This window comes from Notolepis coatsorum (genome assembly GCF_963971535.1).
Source record: "Notolepis coatsorum genome assembly, chromosome: 17".
NCBI lineage: Eukaryota > Metazoa > Chordata > Actinopteri > Aulopiformes > Paralepididae > Notolepis > Notolepis coatsorum.
Genome location: NC_140181.1, coordinates 96,101,303 through 96,118,519, shown reverse-complemented (window position 1 = coordinate 96,118,519; position 17,217 = coordinate 96,101,303). Strand labels below are relative to the sequence as shown.

Genomic DNA, 17,217 nt, shown 5'->3' with positions numbered 1-17,217 from the left:
TATACTCTCAAGGACACTGGATAGTGAGCTCAATATACTCTCAAGGACACTGGATAGTGAGCTCAATATACTCTCAAGGACACTGGCTAGTGAGGTCAATATACTCTCAAGGACACTGGATAGTGAGGTCAATATACTCTCAAGGACACTGGATAGTGAGGTCAATATACTCTCAAGGACACTGGATAGTGAGCTCAATATACTCTCAAGGACACTGGATAGTGAGCTCAATATACTCTCAAGGACACTGGATAGTGAGCTCAATATACTCTCAAGGACACTGGCTAGTGAGGTCAATATACTCTCAAGGACACTGGATAGTGAGGTCAATATACTCTCAAAGACACTGGATAGTGAGGTCAATATACTCTCAAGGACACTGGCTAGTGAGGTCAATATACTCTCAAGGACACTGGATAGTGAGCTCAATATACTCTCAAGGACACTGGATAGTGAGCTCAATATACTCTCAAGGACACTGGCTAGTGAGGTCAATATACTCTCAAGGACACTGGATAGTGAGATCAATATACTCTCAAGGAGACTGGATAGTGAGCTCCTCTCGGTCCGTGTCACTGTTGACTTAGCGATTGACTCGATGACTGAATGAATTCAAGTTGTCTCTCTTCCAGCCACATCTCATAGCGAGAGCGGCTTGGGCTGTTTGAATTGTGTTCAGCCGAAAAGGTCGTCGAGGTTGACAAGAGACGAGGAGGCCAGAGATGTTTTAAAGAGGAGAAGGAGATAAAAGAGAGACTGACAGGCAGGCGAGGGTTAAAGAGAGCCGAAGGACAAAAGAGTCTTTCCTCGAGGACACTCACCCCGGAGTGATTGACGGGTGCGCTGGTAACGATTAGAAGCGTCTTGTGATGTCTCTCTCGAGAAAAAAGACCCACGAGTCTCGGCTTGTCGATGTCCCACTGCAGGCGTCTGGCAGTCATGCTTCACCCGTCTCCAACGGAGGTACCGTCACGTAACATGGCATACGAGGCACGCGTCATCTTATCTTTCACCGTCGACTAGAAACACACTTCTTCAATCAATATCTGAAATGAAGAAAAAAAAACACTAACCTTCTTACTGTGTTCTACTATCTACGAACTCTTTCTAATATACTAATATGTCTCTACTACTATGCACTCAACACTGCAGCACTCAAAGTTTCAACACTTTGATGAACATTGTTACTCAGCTGTAAGAGTTGTAGCCTTCCTGCTGACTTGTCATACAGAACTTATAAGTCGCTTTGGATAAAAGTGTCAGATAAATGCCAAAATGTAAATGTAAATGACGTGACTCATGGGTCCACAATCTGCCGGGGTTATTCGGAGTGGCAACAAAGGTCCATCTGTTATGAATCACCTAAAGTGGTTAGTTTCAGAAGGGGGAAATAAGATGCACTCAGAGTCTCCCACTGCGGATCATTTTCACTTGGACTCCAAGCATCTCAAACGCAGTGTATAATATCGGTCGCGCACACTGAAGACTAGGGGTGTGGAAAATCTCTCGATTCTAAGATGCATCGCGATGCGGACGTGGCCGATTCTGCATCGATGCAGTGACAGAACATAATCGATTATTATTATTATTATATGTATTTTTTTAACTCTCTTGCTAGCTTCTATGTTCTTTTACAATGTAGCGCTTTGAGATTTGCTCCACAACTATAAAGCGCCCTACAAATCAAATATATTATTATTATTATTATTGTATTATTAAAGCTAGTGCTCTGGTCATGCATCCACTCAACTCATAGAAAATACAGCATCAGGCTATTCTAAAAGTATTAATACTAATAAAATTTTGTATTGAACCGTTTTTTTTACAGCTGGGTATCGAGATGCATCGTAGAATCGAATCGAATCGAATCGTGGACAGCTGAATCATAATCGAATCGTGAGGCCAGTGAAGATTCACACCTCGAGAGTCCGTGAGCGTGCGCTCTCTCTCAACCCCCGGTGTTTGCCTTGTCTGCCGCGCGCGCGACACGCACGACGAGCGTCTCCTATTATCTGGACCCACTTCATCAGTGTGGGCTAATAAAGGGAGGGAGCTGGTCGGGTGTGTGGGGGCACCGGAGAGAGAGACAGACATCACCGCGGGGCAAGGAGGGAGGACGCGCGAGGAGGAGGAGGCTGCCAAAAAGAGCAGCAGGCTCGTACAAAGAGGAGGAGGAGAAACGGAAGAGCTATGCTATACCGTCCGCGTCCGGATGTGGTTGAACCTAAAGAACAGTAGAACTTCACGTCTGCGATGATGATGCAGATGGGGCGGAACAGACTGTTTTGTGTTGATGATGATGAGGATGATGACGACAGGTAACAGAAAGCCACCACTTTTATTTTTATTTTTTTTTTATGCACAGTTTTGCGAACAAGACATGAAATGAACCCACAAAACTCAGTGCATCTGGTCTTTTGTACATAGATGTACGTTACAATTCTAACGATACTGTAATGTCTAATCAAATAAACGTAACTTAAATTCACAAAAGTGCATAGAGATGATTATTATTTAGGTGCCTGATCTGAGTGAATATTGTCGTTTATTTACATTTTTTATTCTATGCATAACAATTATTTCTCGTGAACCTTCTGAGTGTTATTTCTGGGACGGCGTGGTTGAGCCCTGCAGCGTTTTCCCTGTTAGCTCCGTGGTGTTTCTGTGGTTCGCCCGTGTGATATAAACTCTCAAGTCATCGACGTTGCACTGTAATTAGGGATGCGCCGATCCGACTTTTTCAGTCCCGATACCGATACCTGGCTTTGGGGATCGGCCGATACAGAGTACCGATCCGATACCATTATCTGAAAAAGAAAATAAATAAATCGTACCCTAACTAACCTTACTGTCATGCACTTGTCCTAATATACTAACCTACACTGTAGCACTCAACACTTTGATGAACAGTGTTACTCAGCTGATAGAGTTGTGCCCTTCCTGATGACTTGTCGTACAGAACTTGTAAGTCGCTTTGGATAAAAGCGTCAGCTAAATGACAAAATGTAAATGTAAATGTAAATACCCATTGTTCAATTAATAAACTGTATGCCTCACTGTGTGGAAGAGACTGGGATCATTATTTTGTGCAAGGCAACATCAGGCTTGCCGCTTGACTTAAAACATTACTTTTCTAACTTAGTGAAACAAAATGTAACAAATTAACACATGGATATAAATGTACTGGAATTGTTATTTCTTATTTTATTTATTATTATACATTTCTTTTTACCGATACCTGATCCAGCTATTTTAGTGATATCAGGGCCGATATCTGATATCAATATCAATATCGGTGCATCCCTAACTGTAATTTGGGGGAAAGGCTGCAGGTTTGACAGTGCAGTAGGCGTGTGCGTGTTCTTTTGACTCTGGGCGCTAAAGTGAAAGAACACATCCTCAGCTTCAACGTGAGATCCTGTCGAGAAAAAGGAGGTGTAACATGAGCTGCACTGTGGGTCTCTCTGTCAGGACGAGAGTTAACCCTTTCACGTGGGCCGTCTTTCACTCACTCAACCTTTTATTTAAACCCCAGCGACACTGAGGTTTCCCCTCATTAACAGTGACGTGGAGTATACAATGAAAAGAGATAGAATAACACAAAGATAAAAACAAGTTTTGATTGATTGATGTTTTTTATTTTTGTGTCTTACATACAGATGTATGCCCAGGCCCAGCCCATATGGGCTTACAAGAGACATAAACAATAAGTATATAGTATACTTAACAATAAGTATATAGACCAAGATGGCCACAAAAAAATAAAATAAAACATAACATAAGCTGTAAACAATGTACTTCAAAGAAACAAGAGGAATTCATATAAAATTATATAGGATATAATGTGTTTTGTCTCCAGTGCCAAAAATCGTGCAAAACTGTAAATCTCCTCCACAAAAAACCAACTCAACATACAACTCTCTCTGTCAAAACAAATCCGGTTTTACTAGAAATAGAATTTTCTCAAATAAAACCCTCCTCGAGTCAACAAGTAATCAGCACGATAAAATCTAGTTAAAATAAGATAAAAACAGGAATCAAGAAACAGGAAAAGCAGACTCAATTACAAAATGACGTACAATGGTTATTAATTAAAGCTATAAGTGTCCAAAAGTGAAAGAGTATGAGACTTTAAAGTGCTTTGAAGGGTTTCTCACATTTTGAGTTCTAATGGAAGATGTCGCTGGTGGTCGTTGAAAGCCGGTAATGGTTTTTCTTTAAAACCTACACCTGAAAGGGAGAATCAACGCGACTAATCGCTGCATATAGAAGGCTGTAAGATTTACAAAAGTAAAAAATAATAATAATAATTTATTAATAAAACATTGAATAAATCATATCTATCTGGAGACGTGTGCAGATGCCAAAGATCATGGTGTTTTCACAGCTTTCAGTTAACCAATTAGGTCAGGATTATTTGGCTCTGCAGCCCAATGGAAGATATTCTCTAGCAGCTCACAATAATATACTGATAATATACTCTGTAAAGTTACTGAATAAGGCATTTTCTTTCTCTATGTGTCTACAAGATTATTACAAAACACAAACTGTTAGATTTCTTTCCTGAAAATGTCCCATGTGGTATGACAGAGCAGGACTCCTGTTTCCCCTTCATCCTCCACATGCTCCACATGAGGGATTATCCACAGTGGAGTTCCTGTTTATACATAAACACAAATCAAAATGCCTCAACAGCAGCCATAATACTGTAACTGCACCAGCTGTCGTACAGTAACAATGGTTCAGTTCAGCAGGTGGTGATGTAACCAGGAGGCCTAGATATACTGTATACGATGCCCGTTGCCCACTCAAACAGATGAAAAGGGAAAAGGAAAACTGCAGTGTCACAATGGAAATGCTGGGCTTTTGTTTTTATTATTAGTTAAAAAAAATGTATGTACATTTTCATGTACGTAACTTTTGTGTATTTGCTGTTTTTATCGGATATAATATTACTTTTGTCTAATTTTAAAGCATGTTGGGCTAGTTGTGTGTAATAGTAGGGTAGGTAGTGTGTGGAAAGCAGCTTGCAATAAAAGGCATAACAAATTATTTTGTATGTACCTTCTTACAAAAACGGCCGGCAAAATAGCTGTCCCAAGTGCCTTATAACTAGGGTTTCTTATATCGTTTAATAATCATGATTTCAATATCAACCAAAATAATTAGGATTAGGATTTTTGCCATAATCAAGCAGCCCTCCCGTGTTGCTCTCATTTGGTCTTGTGCTGTAGACACAGCACACCCTTCCTTCCCAGCGGTGCACTCTGTCATCATCATATCATGATCTCAAATCAATTAGTAATCGTGTTTAATAATCATGATTTCAATATCAATAAAAAATAATCGTGATTATGTGAAAATCCTGTTATAAGGTTGAATTGGGTGTGTATACAGAGTATCACTAATAACCAAAGATGAAGCTTGTCTGAACATTTATGAGTTATGCAGTAGTTATCAGAATAGTAAACAGACAATAGTGCTATGTCTTTTCTCAAACCAAACCTTCAAGGCTGCGTCGTTTCCATGGACACAGTGAATAAACACGGCTGCACAGACGCTGTGAAATTCAATAATTTTTTCAACTGATTTCCGGTTCTTATTTATATAAAAAAGACAACAAATAATAATAATAATAATTTATTCATTAAGGCAAATAATAGTATATGTAGCACCGGTTAGTTTACTTCCTCTTTGTGCAGAGACGTTTGGCAGTGGAACGTCATCCAACTCTCTGCGTAGGAGTGTGGCCTCAATTAAGTCACATTGTCAGACTCTGCAACCAGCTGCTGATTACGTCCCTTTAAACCATCTTCTCATGTGGTCGGGATGGTGGTGAGGGTGTGTGTGCATGTGCGTGTATGTGTGCATGTGTGCATGTGTGCGTGTGTGTGTGTGTGTGTGTGTGTGTGTGTGTGTGTGTGTGTGTGTGTGTGTGTGTGTGTGTGTGTAGAAAGATCTTGCTACTGCATGCTGCCTTACCATCTGTAGTACCATTCTCCTGCTGTGTCTTCTAACCACTTACACGCACACACACATTCACCCATACACACACACACACGCGCGCACACACACTCAAACACACCCACGCACAGCTGTGCCCAGATTGTGAGCGGTGCTTCTTGCCAGCATGGCGTTACTCTGCGCTGACCTCCAGTGTTTACTGTTATTTATACTGGCCCTGCTAGCCTAGCTGTCATGACCATATAAGGAGCAGGCCAGGATAGCGCCCAACACACAGCAGTGTAATAGCAACACACAGCAGTGTAATAGCAACACACGTCCACTCTGTGTTTGATTTCTGTGTGACTTCAGAAGATTGGCTCCTCCTTTTCTGGCTCGTCTCTCCTTTTGTGGGTGAACTCACAGTTATTGACTTGTTCTCACTGGGGGTAATTTGCGCAGCTTCTACTAAGAAAAGGTGACACAAGAGGGGAGCAGCCAGTATTACACCGGTTCCTGACAGGCAGCGAGCGAGCGAACTGGAGACGAAATCGCGCGCGACACTGTCCTGATATGACGCAGCGCTTGTCCGAGTGTGTCTGTGTGTGTGTATTTACCTGGAAGCACAGGGGCAAAGCAGCTTGCGATTCTCGACCAATAAAAAGTGTTTAGGGGCGGGACTCGGCCGCGTAATCGCTCAACTAGAGACACAGCGAGCGAATATTTGAGGGGGGAGCGACATCGCCGCTCAGTTCGCTGTCGCTCGCGGTAGGTCAGGATAGTCTGATTGAAACGAATACATTTTTTTTTTTATCCACTTTTTCTCCCATTTTCTATATTTTCTCCCATCCCAATTTCGTATCATCCAATTCAACCCTCCCCTGTCACGGACGCTGTTTCTTGCCTCCCACAAGCCGGCTGCAATGTGGACTAAGTCATACATAGCACAAGTCCCCTCCGGTACTTGAGGTAACAGCAGTCGCATCTTTTCACCTGCGCAGCTCGATCTCTCAGTGGCGAGGAGTAACGCGTGGGAGGCTCACGCTGCCCTCGACACTTCCTGGTTCTACTGCGCAGGCGCACCAACCGACCTGTAGGAGTCACTGTCCGGTGTTAGGAGACAGGGTAGTGGCAGGAGCGGCGTTAGCCTTCAGAAGTGAGGGGAGCAGCCAGTATTAGGAGACAGGGTAGTGGCAGCAAGTATTAGGAGACAGGGTAGTGGCAGCCAGTATAAGGAGACAGGGTAGTGGCAGCCAGTATTAGGAGACAGGGTAGTGGCAGCCAGTATTAGGAGACAGGGTAGTGGCAGCCAGTATTAGGAGACAGGGTAGTGGCAGCCAGTATTAGGAGACAGGGTAGTGGCAGCCAGTATTAGGAGACAGGGTGGTGGCAGCCAGTATTAGGAGACAGGGTGGTGGCAGCCAGTATTAGGAGACAGGGTAGTGGCAGCCAGTATTAGGAGACAGGGTAGTGGCAGCCAGTATTAGGAGACAGGGTAGTGGCAGCCAGTATAAGGAGACAGGGTAGTGGCAGCCAGTATTAGGAGACAGGGTGGTGGCAGCCAGTATTAGGAGACCGGGTAGTGGCAGCCAGTATTAGGAGACAGGGTAGTGGCAGCCAGTATTAGGAGACAGGGTAGTGGCAGCCAGTATTAGGAGACAGGGTAGTGGCAGCCAGTATTAGGAGACAGGGTAGTGGCAGCCAGTATTAGGAGACAGGGTGGTGGCAGCCAGTATTAGGAGACAGGGTAGTGGCAGGATCGAATACAGAATACAGCCTTCACTTTGATCCCTAAGAAGTGGGGGATGGAGAGGATGCATAGAATACTTTGGATAAAGAGATTGAAAGTGGACTTAATGAAAGGATTTGCCGATGCATGGGGTCTGCTGCTTGCGCGTGTGTGTGTGTGTGGGAATGCACGATTTATTTAGAACCATTGTTTGGGGGTTGTCCCAACAAAGCTGCTTTGTGCCTTATACACTTGACCCACAGCTGACAGGGTGTTATGCAACGCCCCCATGACGCATGCATATTGTATACTCTACTCTACATAGGGCCACACCAACTAGACATATCCCTCCTAGTTACATATACATTACACACAGTCTTCATATCCCTCCTAGTTACACATACCAGGGCTGTACGCTAAGCTTTTTCACTAGGGGCACACTTGCCCCTAAATGAGAAATTTAGGGGCAAAAAATATTTTTTAGGGGCACATTTTTAAATAACAATTTTACCATTATTATTATTATATCGATTGTTTTTGATTTAAAAAAAAAAGAAAAAAAATTATTTTATATAATTTTTTTTAATAAAATATATATATTATATAATCATACTTGTAGTTGTATTATCTGCGAGAGTCTAAATGCTCGCTATATGCAACCAGCTCCACTGTCTGTGTGTACTCTAGTAGCCTCCAGCTACGGCCAGGATTCCCCGGAGCTGCAGCTGGACCCTATACTGTAGCCTCCAGCTACGGCCAGGATTCTCTGGCGCTGCAGCTGGACCCTATTGACTATATTCAGCGTGCCCTCAGCTCGAATACGCATCGACTCAGTGTTATAAGACATTGATATCAGGAGCTATCTGAACTATTTAGTTTAATGGGACGTTTCGTTTTGAACAGTAAGCTAACACAAGCTATCATGCACTACTAGACTTACTGGAGCATTTGTTGATAGCTATCAGTAGCTAGCCGGCTGGCAGGCTCACCGAGGTCCCAGCAGTGTCCCACTAGAGACTAGTGTTTACAACAGCCACGGGTGCGCCAGGGAGGAGGAGCAGCAGACGCCGCAGCTCTCTCCGTGTGTCTGAGTTCAGTTCAGTTCGGCTCACTATAGGAGGTCGAACGCGTCGAAAATATGAAGCAATACTAACTTTACTTTTCTTCATAGCTAAATCAGCCAGTCTATCAGAGTCAGCCAGTCTATCAGAGTGAGTGCTCAGTCGATTGTTCCCGCTGATCATACCTGCTGAGTGCTCACTGCTCAGCTCGCGTGAGTGGCGTCATCACACGCCTTGGATAATTTAGGAGTGAAATGCGAATGCAAGGCTTGAAAGCACTACTCGCAAGCCCGCCCCAGATAATATTTACCAATCGCAACGGCCAATTAAAGGGGCAATTTGCGACGATATCATCGCAGTGTACAGCCCTGCATACACACAGTCCTCATATCCCTCCTAGTTACTCATGCACAGTCCTCCTCATATCCCTTCTAGTTACACACACACACACACACACACACACACACACACACACACACACACACACACACACACACACACACACACACACACAGTCACACACATATGCATTTCATCAGAGAGGTCAGAGCGCAGGGTCACCCGCAGTACATCTCCCCTGGGTTTAGTGCCTTGCTCAAGGGCACTTAGGCAGGATGGTGGGCACTGTAGAAAACCAGCCACCCTTCAGTCACCAGCTCACAGCCAGAATACATCCTCCTGTCAGTGGTAGGTATCAAACTAGCGACCTTTCAGTTACTTGCCGTTGTCTTTACCTCTAGGTCCTCCTGCCTAATAATCGAGATGAAGCGGTTATTGTGCAACGTGCCATGTTGTCCTTCCCTCCTCCACCATGACAAGATAAGATATTCCTACATTGATCCCCTTGGGGAAATGCAGGCATCATAGCAGCATGGGGGAGGGGGGTACAGGTATGGTCATGGTAATAATAGAAGACATAAATACAGGCAATAAAATTATAGTACAGTAGAAAAGTTAAAATAGGCAGTGTAAACAATATAATTAACTCTGAATATACGGATCTGAGCAAGTAGGCAGTGTGATCAAAGGTGCAGATGAGGGTCTGTAATCAGTTATATTATACATTACAATAAACATGGTTACAATAAACACTCGGACAAGAAGCAAAATGACACTCTGGATCCTGATCCCGGCCTCTTCTGTCAATCCCACTCTGACCTGGTCCCAAATTAAACGGGGTAAATAAGAAGCCAGAAATCTCTCAGGTCGGGAGAAACAGGAGGAGGGGGAGATTATTCCTCCTTTCTCCTCCTCTTCCCTCTCTTTAACCACCGTGGGGGATGGATGGCCAGGCTTACGTTAGTAATTGACCTCCTTTCCCTCTAGCTTGGTTGTAAACAAAATAATAATAATAAAGATTGGGACTAGGGATGCACCGATCCGACTTTTTCAGTCCCGATACCGATACCAGGGCCCTCATTCATCAACGTGTCTTACGCACAGATATGTGCTTAACCTGTGCGTACGACCATTTCTAAGCAAAGAGTGGGATTCATCAACTTCAACTTGAACTTGACTTCGTGCTTATGTGTACGCACAGCTCGGAGCACACTTAGCTGACGCCCAGTGGTAGAATATCGTTACTACGGCATAAGCGCTCCTCAGTTCTGCATTAGTTTCAAGGCGGAAATAAGCTTCTGTGCATTAGTGTTCAACTTCTGTATGACCCGTAATTCATTATAGTTCATTATAAAATAGCGACAGTAGTGTAATTATAACGGGCTCACACGCGAACAAGAGGTTGGCCTGCTTGTTTGGCATGGGGGGGCAGACGCAAAACACCAACCTCCAAACGCGATTAAATATTGTTTCAAATAAAAAGCGAAGTATTTTGTGTGTCATGTTTCCAAATAAGATTGGTCACGAAATGCTTTCTACTTCAATTTGTTGGTTAGAATAGATGACCTCCGTTGAAACTTCACTGAGACTAACAGTCTATTTGTGAGCTCCCGCTCAGATGTGATAATAATAATAATAACAATAATAATAATAATAGCTTCATTTTATATAGCGCCTTTCAAGAGACCCAAGGTCGCTTTACATAGATAGGGGGGGGGGGGATAACAAAGTAACAGACATAGTGGACAGACACACAACATATAAATATGATGATGGAATTCATTCAAGATCCTCTCCACCCTCGGGTCTTTGCCACCGGCACGGTCCATCGTGATATTGGAGATGGATCGAGCAATAGACTGTTACTGTAGCTGTCAAAGCTCCATCACAAATGCAGTTATGTGAATAGAAAGGGATTCCACTAAGTCAATGTTGCGATGCGCATTTGCCTGATACATGTTGTTGCTGCATGCCGGGAGGAAGGCGATGCTGAATGTTTTCAATCCATTAAATAAAACGGATACTTTTTGCAAGGGTTTACTGACTGTCATACAAATAATCAACCAACTACATACTGTAACTTTTCAGTGCACGTTCTTATTTACATTGTGACAACAGCCTTGTGAGTTCCCGCAGTGACCCGCACACAGACATGATGGAATTCAAGTTCAAGTTTGTATTGATCACATATAGGCAGGCTACACATGGCGAATAGGCTACATCATTGGCAGTGAGATTCATTGTTCTTGTATATGCTCTCGTATTATTGTTTATATAGGCTACCCAATACTGACATCAAAATAGATTGTATGACTCTAGAAATCATATGCAGCAGGTAGAAAATTGACGGAAAATCCGTCGCGATTTGGAATAAAATTGAGGAGAACTTTAATCCCTGGGTATTAATCAAACAAAACGGAAAAAGGCAGTCATATTCCAGCACGGTCTTTATTAGTGTTTGCGCTGCCCAGGCAGCAATGGTTAATAGATATCATATCCGACATCACCGTACGTGTACACGTCTGTCAGCCTGTCTCATAACACGCTTCCCTCGGTTTAGTCCATTCTTCCACATTTCATGGGGGTGTCCATTACCGTATATGGTTAATCGGGGCGGTTCTGGTATGCAAATACGTGAAAGTGTGCACGAGCCTCGGCGCAGGGCCAAGGTGATATTTATCATGACAGGTGTGCGTAGAACCTGCGTACGCACGTGTGGTAAATCCCGTTTTTTTTGTGCGTGCACTGATTCTAAATTCTGTGCTTACGTGTGGAAATAGAACATTTTCTACGCCACGTTGATGAATGAGGGCCCTGGGCTTTTGGGTATCAACCGATACCGAGTACCGATCCGACACCCATTGTTCAATTAATAAACTGTATGCCTCACTGTGTGGAAGAGACTGGGATAATTATTTTGTGCAAGGCAACATCAGGCTTGACTTAAAACATTACTTTCTTAACTTGCTGATTTCAGATTTATTGCTCATATCAGATTTTTTTGTTTGGCTGTTTGTTATGGTTTGTAACCGACCCCAATCGCACAACACAAGACAGGTATGATGGTTTGCCAAGAAACAGATATTTATTGAACAACAGGGAAATACAGGGAAAAGGGCACTGTCCCTTTAAGGGAGAATCACAAATACAGGAATATAATATGAGGGGAAGGAAAGGTGCCTTTAAGAGGCGGGCAGGAAAAGGGAACACTAAGGGAAAGTAAGGGAACGCCTAAGGGAAGGTTAAGGGAACGCCTTGGGACAGAGGAACTAGAGACTAGGTAAACCAGGGACAAGGAGAACTAGGGAGAGAGGACTAGGGGCTAGGAGAGCTAGGGAACAGGAGAAACGGGGACTAGGGGAACTAGGGACAAGGAACTAGGTGGAACTAGAAGGGGAGAACTTGGGACCAGGAACTAGGTGGAACTAGCAAGGGGAGAACTAGGGAACAGGAACTAGGTGGAACTAGAAGGGGAGAACTTGGGACCAGGAACTAGATGGAACTAGAAAGGGGAGAACTAGGGAACAGGAACTAGATGGAACTAGAAAGGGGAGAACTAGGGAACAGGAACTAGGTGGAACTAGAAAGGGGAGAACTAGGGAACTGAGGGGACTGAGGCCCGCGGAGGCGGGCTGGGAAACAGGGAGGAACTGGGAGGACTGGTGGAAATCATCTGGGCCGCTCTGCAGGACAGAGGAGATAGTTAATGCACAAAAGGGAAAAAACAGAGCAGGTGCAGAACAGTCCAAATAACAAAGTGAACAAAGTAATAATATCTTCGTGTGACAAACACACAGGGGGAGATGTAAAGTCCAAAAATACTATTCTAAGTGAGAACCAAAAACAGAGGCAATACGCTGGGAGAGTGACATCACAATCTAAACTCACCCAGGCGTATGCGTAATGGTACAGGAAACGCAGCGGGAAGGGGGCAAGGGGCATTACGCTGAGTGAGTGACATCACAATCAAAACTCACCCAGGCGTATGCGTAAAGGTACAGGGACAGCAGCGGGAACGGGGGCAAGGGCACTACGCTGAGTGAGTGACATCACAATCAAAACTCACCCAGGCGTATGCGTAAAGGTAAGAGGGACAGCAGCGGGGCGAGGGCATCGCCACCGGGTGGCTGGCTGTCCGAGCCGAGGGACAGAGTGCTGGAACAGTGGCGGTGACGAGGGCATCGTCCACCGGGTAGCCGCTGTCGGAGCCGAGGAACAGAGTGCTGGAACAGTGGCGGTGACGAGGGCATCGTCCACCGGGTAGCCGCTGTCGGAGCCGAGGAACAGAGTGCGCGCCACACCTTGGTGTGCGCGTCGGAACAGGGAGCTGGAACAGTGGCGGTGACGAGGGCATCGTCCACCGGGTAGCCGCTGTCGGAGCCGAGGAACAGAGTGCGCGCCACACCTTGGTGTGCGCGTCGGAACAGGGAGCTGGAACAGTGGCGGTGGCGAGGATGTCGTCCACCGGGTAGCCACTGTCGGAGACGAGGAACAGAGTGCGCGCCACACCTTGGTGTGCGCGTCGGAACAGTGGCGGTGGCGAGGATGTCGTCCACCGGGTAGCCACTGACGGAGACGAGGAACAGAGTGCGCGCCACACCTTGGTGTGCGCGTCGGAACAGTGGCGGTGGCGAGGATGTCGTCCACCGGGTAGCCACTGACGGAGCCGAGGAACAGAGTGCGCGCCACACCTTGGTGTGCGCGTCGGAACAGTGAGACGCCTCGGGGTGCGTCTGCGAGGAGGAGTGTGCCAAGCACGAAGGTCTGGAAGATGCGCGTCGGCGCGCTGAGGTCTGGAGAGCGTGCCAAGCTCGAAGGTCTGGAAGATGCGCGTCTGTGCGCTGGTACGGAGGAGCGTGCCAAGCTCGAAGGTCTGGAAGATGCGCGTCAGTGCGCTGGTACGGAGGAGCGTGCCAAGCTCGAAGGTCTGGAAGATGCGCGTCTGTGCGCTGGTACGGAGGAGCGTGCCAAGCTCGAGCGTCCTTGGAAGATGCGCGTTGCGCGCTGATACGGAGGAGCGTGCCAAGCTCGAGCGTCCTTGGAAGATGCGCGTTGCGCGCTGAGGACTGGAGAGCGTCTGCGCTGGTCTGGATGTGCGTCAGGACGAACAGCTGCGCGGGGGTCTGCAGTGGAACGCTGGGGTGCCTCCCGTGGAAGTACAGGGAGCGCAGACCAGTCTCCCCCACAGGCAACGGCGACAGCTGGCGAAGGCTGGAGCAAACATCTCGACGCCGGAGAATGGAACAGCATAGGCAGACAGAGGATCTCCCGAAAGAGTCTAGATGTTTAGAGAATATGACTCGGCAAGTATACAACACGACCCCACGCCAAAACGAGGGGAAGCGCCCTGGTATTTAAAGCCCACAGCGGGACTAATTAGCCTGCCACCACAGGTGCGAGAGATAATAGAATATCAAACAGGTGTGGCCACTAAGGGTAAGGAACGAGAGGGTGGGGGCTAGAGAGAGTGAGTAGGGAATTCCTAACAGTAGGCTTAAAGAAGACAGAGAATAGGGAATTCCTAACAGTAGGCTTAAAGAAGACAGAGAAAAGGTAGTGAGCAGCGGGCAAAACCTCACAGTATCCCCCCCTCCAACGGGAGCCACCCGGCGACCCAAAACAAATACAGACAGGGTGGCAGGGGGCAAAACAAGAGGTACTGGCCAAGCCAGCAGGGGAAGCCACCACAAGAGTGGGGCTAGCAAAAGAAACAGGGTCGCCGAGGGGTAACTAGGGTAGCAGAGGGGCAACTGGGGGAACTGGTCTAGAGGAACTGGGTCTAGAGAACTAGTCTAGCGAACTGGGCAAGAGAACTGGTCTAGAGAACTGGTTTAGAGAACTGGTCTAGAGAACTGGTCTAGAGGAACTGGTCTAGAGGAACTGGGTCTAGAGAACTGGTCTAGAGCAACTGGTCTAGAGGAACTGAGGGGCAAGCAGGGTAGCTAAGGGGTAACCATGGAAGCACCGGGAAAGGGCTAGCAGAGGGAAGGTTAGCTGCCAGGGCACTGATAGCTACAGGGCCTATGCTAGCTGTACTGCTACATCAACATAGAGGCTGCGCTAGCTGCCGGAGCTAGGCTGGCAGACAGGGCTGGACCAGCATGAGAGCACAAGCTAGCTGGAAGGACAGTCCTAGCTGTGTGAGATAAACTGACCTTGCTAGCTGAAAGGGCAGTCCTAGCAGTGGGAAAAACTACACAAAAAAGTGGAGGCCAAGCAGAGGGACCGGGTTAGCTGCTTGGGCCTGGCTAGCTACAGGGCCTATGCCTGCTGTAAGGCTGCATTAACATAGAGGCTGTGCTAACAGCCGGGGCCAAGCTAGCAGACCGGGGCCATGCAGAGGGAAACTGGGTTAGCTGCCAGGGCATGGCTAGCTACAGGGGGGTCAAACAGGGCAAAACGGGAAGCAAACAGGGGAGCTAACCGGGGAGACTAACAAGCTAAACAGGGGAGTAACAGGCTAACAAGGGAGCTAAACAGGACTAACAAGGAAGCTAAACTGGGCTAACAGGGAAGCTAACAGGGCTAACAGGGGAGCTAGAGGGGAGACTAACAAGCTAACAGGGGAGCTAGAGGGAACAAGAAAAAAAAAGGCAAACTCAACATACACCGTCTGTGCTGGCTGGGGTCGTCGATTTGGTGGGGTCGTACTGTTATGGTTTGTAACCGACCCCAATCGCACAACACAAGACAGGTATGATGGTTTGCCAAGAAACAGATATTTATTGAACAACAGGGAAATACAGGGAAAAGGGCACTGTCCCTTTAAGGGAGAATCACAAATACAGGAATATAATATGAGGGGAAGGAAAGGTGCCTTTAAGAGGCGGGCAGGAAAAGGGAACACTAAGGGAAAGTAAGGGAACGCCTAAGGGAAGGTTAAGGGAACGCCTTGGGACAGAGGAACTAGAGACTAGGTAAACCAGGGACAAGGAGAACTAGGGAGAGAGGACTAGGGGCTAGGAGAGCTAGGGAACAGGAGAAACGGGGACTAGGGGAACTAGGGACAAGGAACTAGGTGGAACTAGAAGGGGAGAACTTGGGACCAGGAACTAGGTGGAACTAGCAAGGGGAGAACTAGGGAACAGGAACTAGGTGGAACTAGAAGGGGAGAACTTGGGACCAGGAACTAGATGGAACTAGAAAGGGGAGAACTAGGGAACAGGAACTAGATGGAACTAGAAAGGGGAGAACTAGGGAACAGGAACTAGGTGGAACTAGAAAGGGGAGAACTAGGGAACTGAGGGGACTGAGGCCCGCGGAGGCGGGCTGGGAAACAGGGAGGAACTGGGAGGACTGGTGGAAATCATCTGGGCCGCTCTGCAGGACAGAGGAGATAGTTAATGCACAAAAGGGAAAAAACAGAGCAGGTGCAGAACAGTCCAAATAACAAAGTGAACAAAGTAATAATATCTTCGTGTGACAAACACACAGGGGGAGATGTAAAGTCCAAAAATACTATTCTAAGTGAGAACCAAAAACAGAGGCAATACGCTGGGAGAGTGACATCACAATCTAAACTCACCCAGGCGTATGCGTAATGGTACAGGAAACGCAGCGGGAAGGGGGCAAGGGGCATTACGCTGAGTGAGTGACATCACAATCAAAACTCACCCAGGCGTATGCGTAAAGGTACAGGGACAGCAGCGGGAACGGGGGCAAGGGCACTACGCTGAGTGAGTGACATCACAATCAAAACTCACCCAGGCGTATGCGTAAAGGTAAGAGGGACAGCAGCGGGGCGAGGGCATCGCCACCGGGTGGCTGGCTGTCCGAGCCGAGGGACAGAGTGCTGGAACAGTGGCGGTGACGAGGGCATCGTCCACCGGGTAGCCGCTGTCGGAGCCGAGGAACAGAGTGCTGGAACAGTGGCGGTGACGAGGGCATCGTCCACCGGGTAGCCGCTGTCGGAGCCGAGGAACAGAGTGCGCGCCACACCTTGGTGTGCGCGTCGGAACAGGGAGCTGGAACAGTGGCGGTGACGAGGGCATCGTCCACCGGGTAGCCGCTGTCGGAGCCGAGGAACAGAGTGCGCGCCACACCTTGGTGTGCGCGTCGGAACAGGGAGCTGGAACAGTGGCGGTGGCGAGGATGTCGTCCACCGGGTAGCCACTGTCGGAGACGAGGAACAGAGTGCGCGCCACA

General features: G+C 47.0%; 1 protein-coding gene across 1 annotated transcript in view; it reads left to right on the top strand.

Moving 5' to 3' along the window:
- prickle3 (prickle homolog 3) overlaps positions 1-17,217 on the top strand; it is a 153,429-nt gene that overhangs the window by 76,014 nt on the left and 60,198 nt on the right.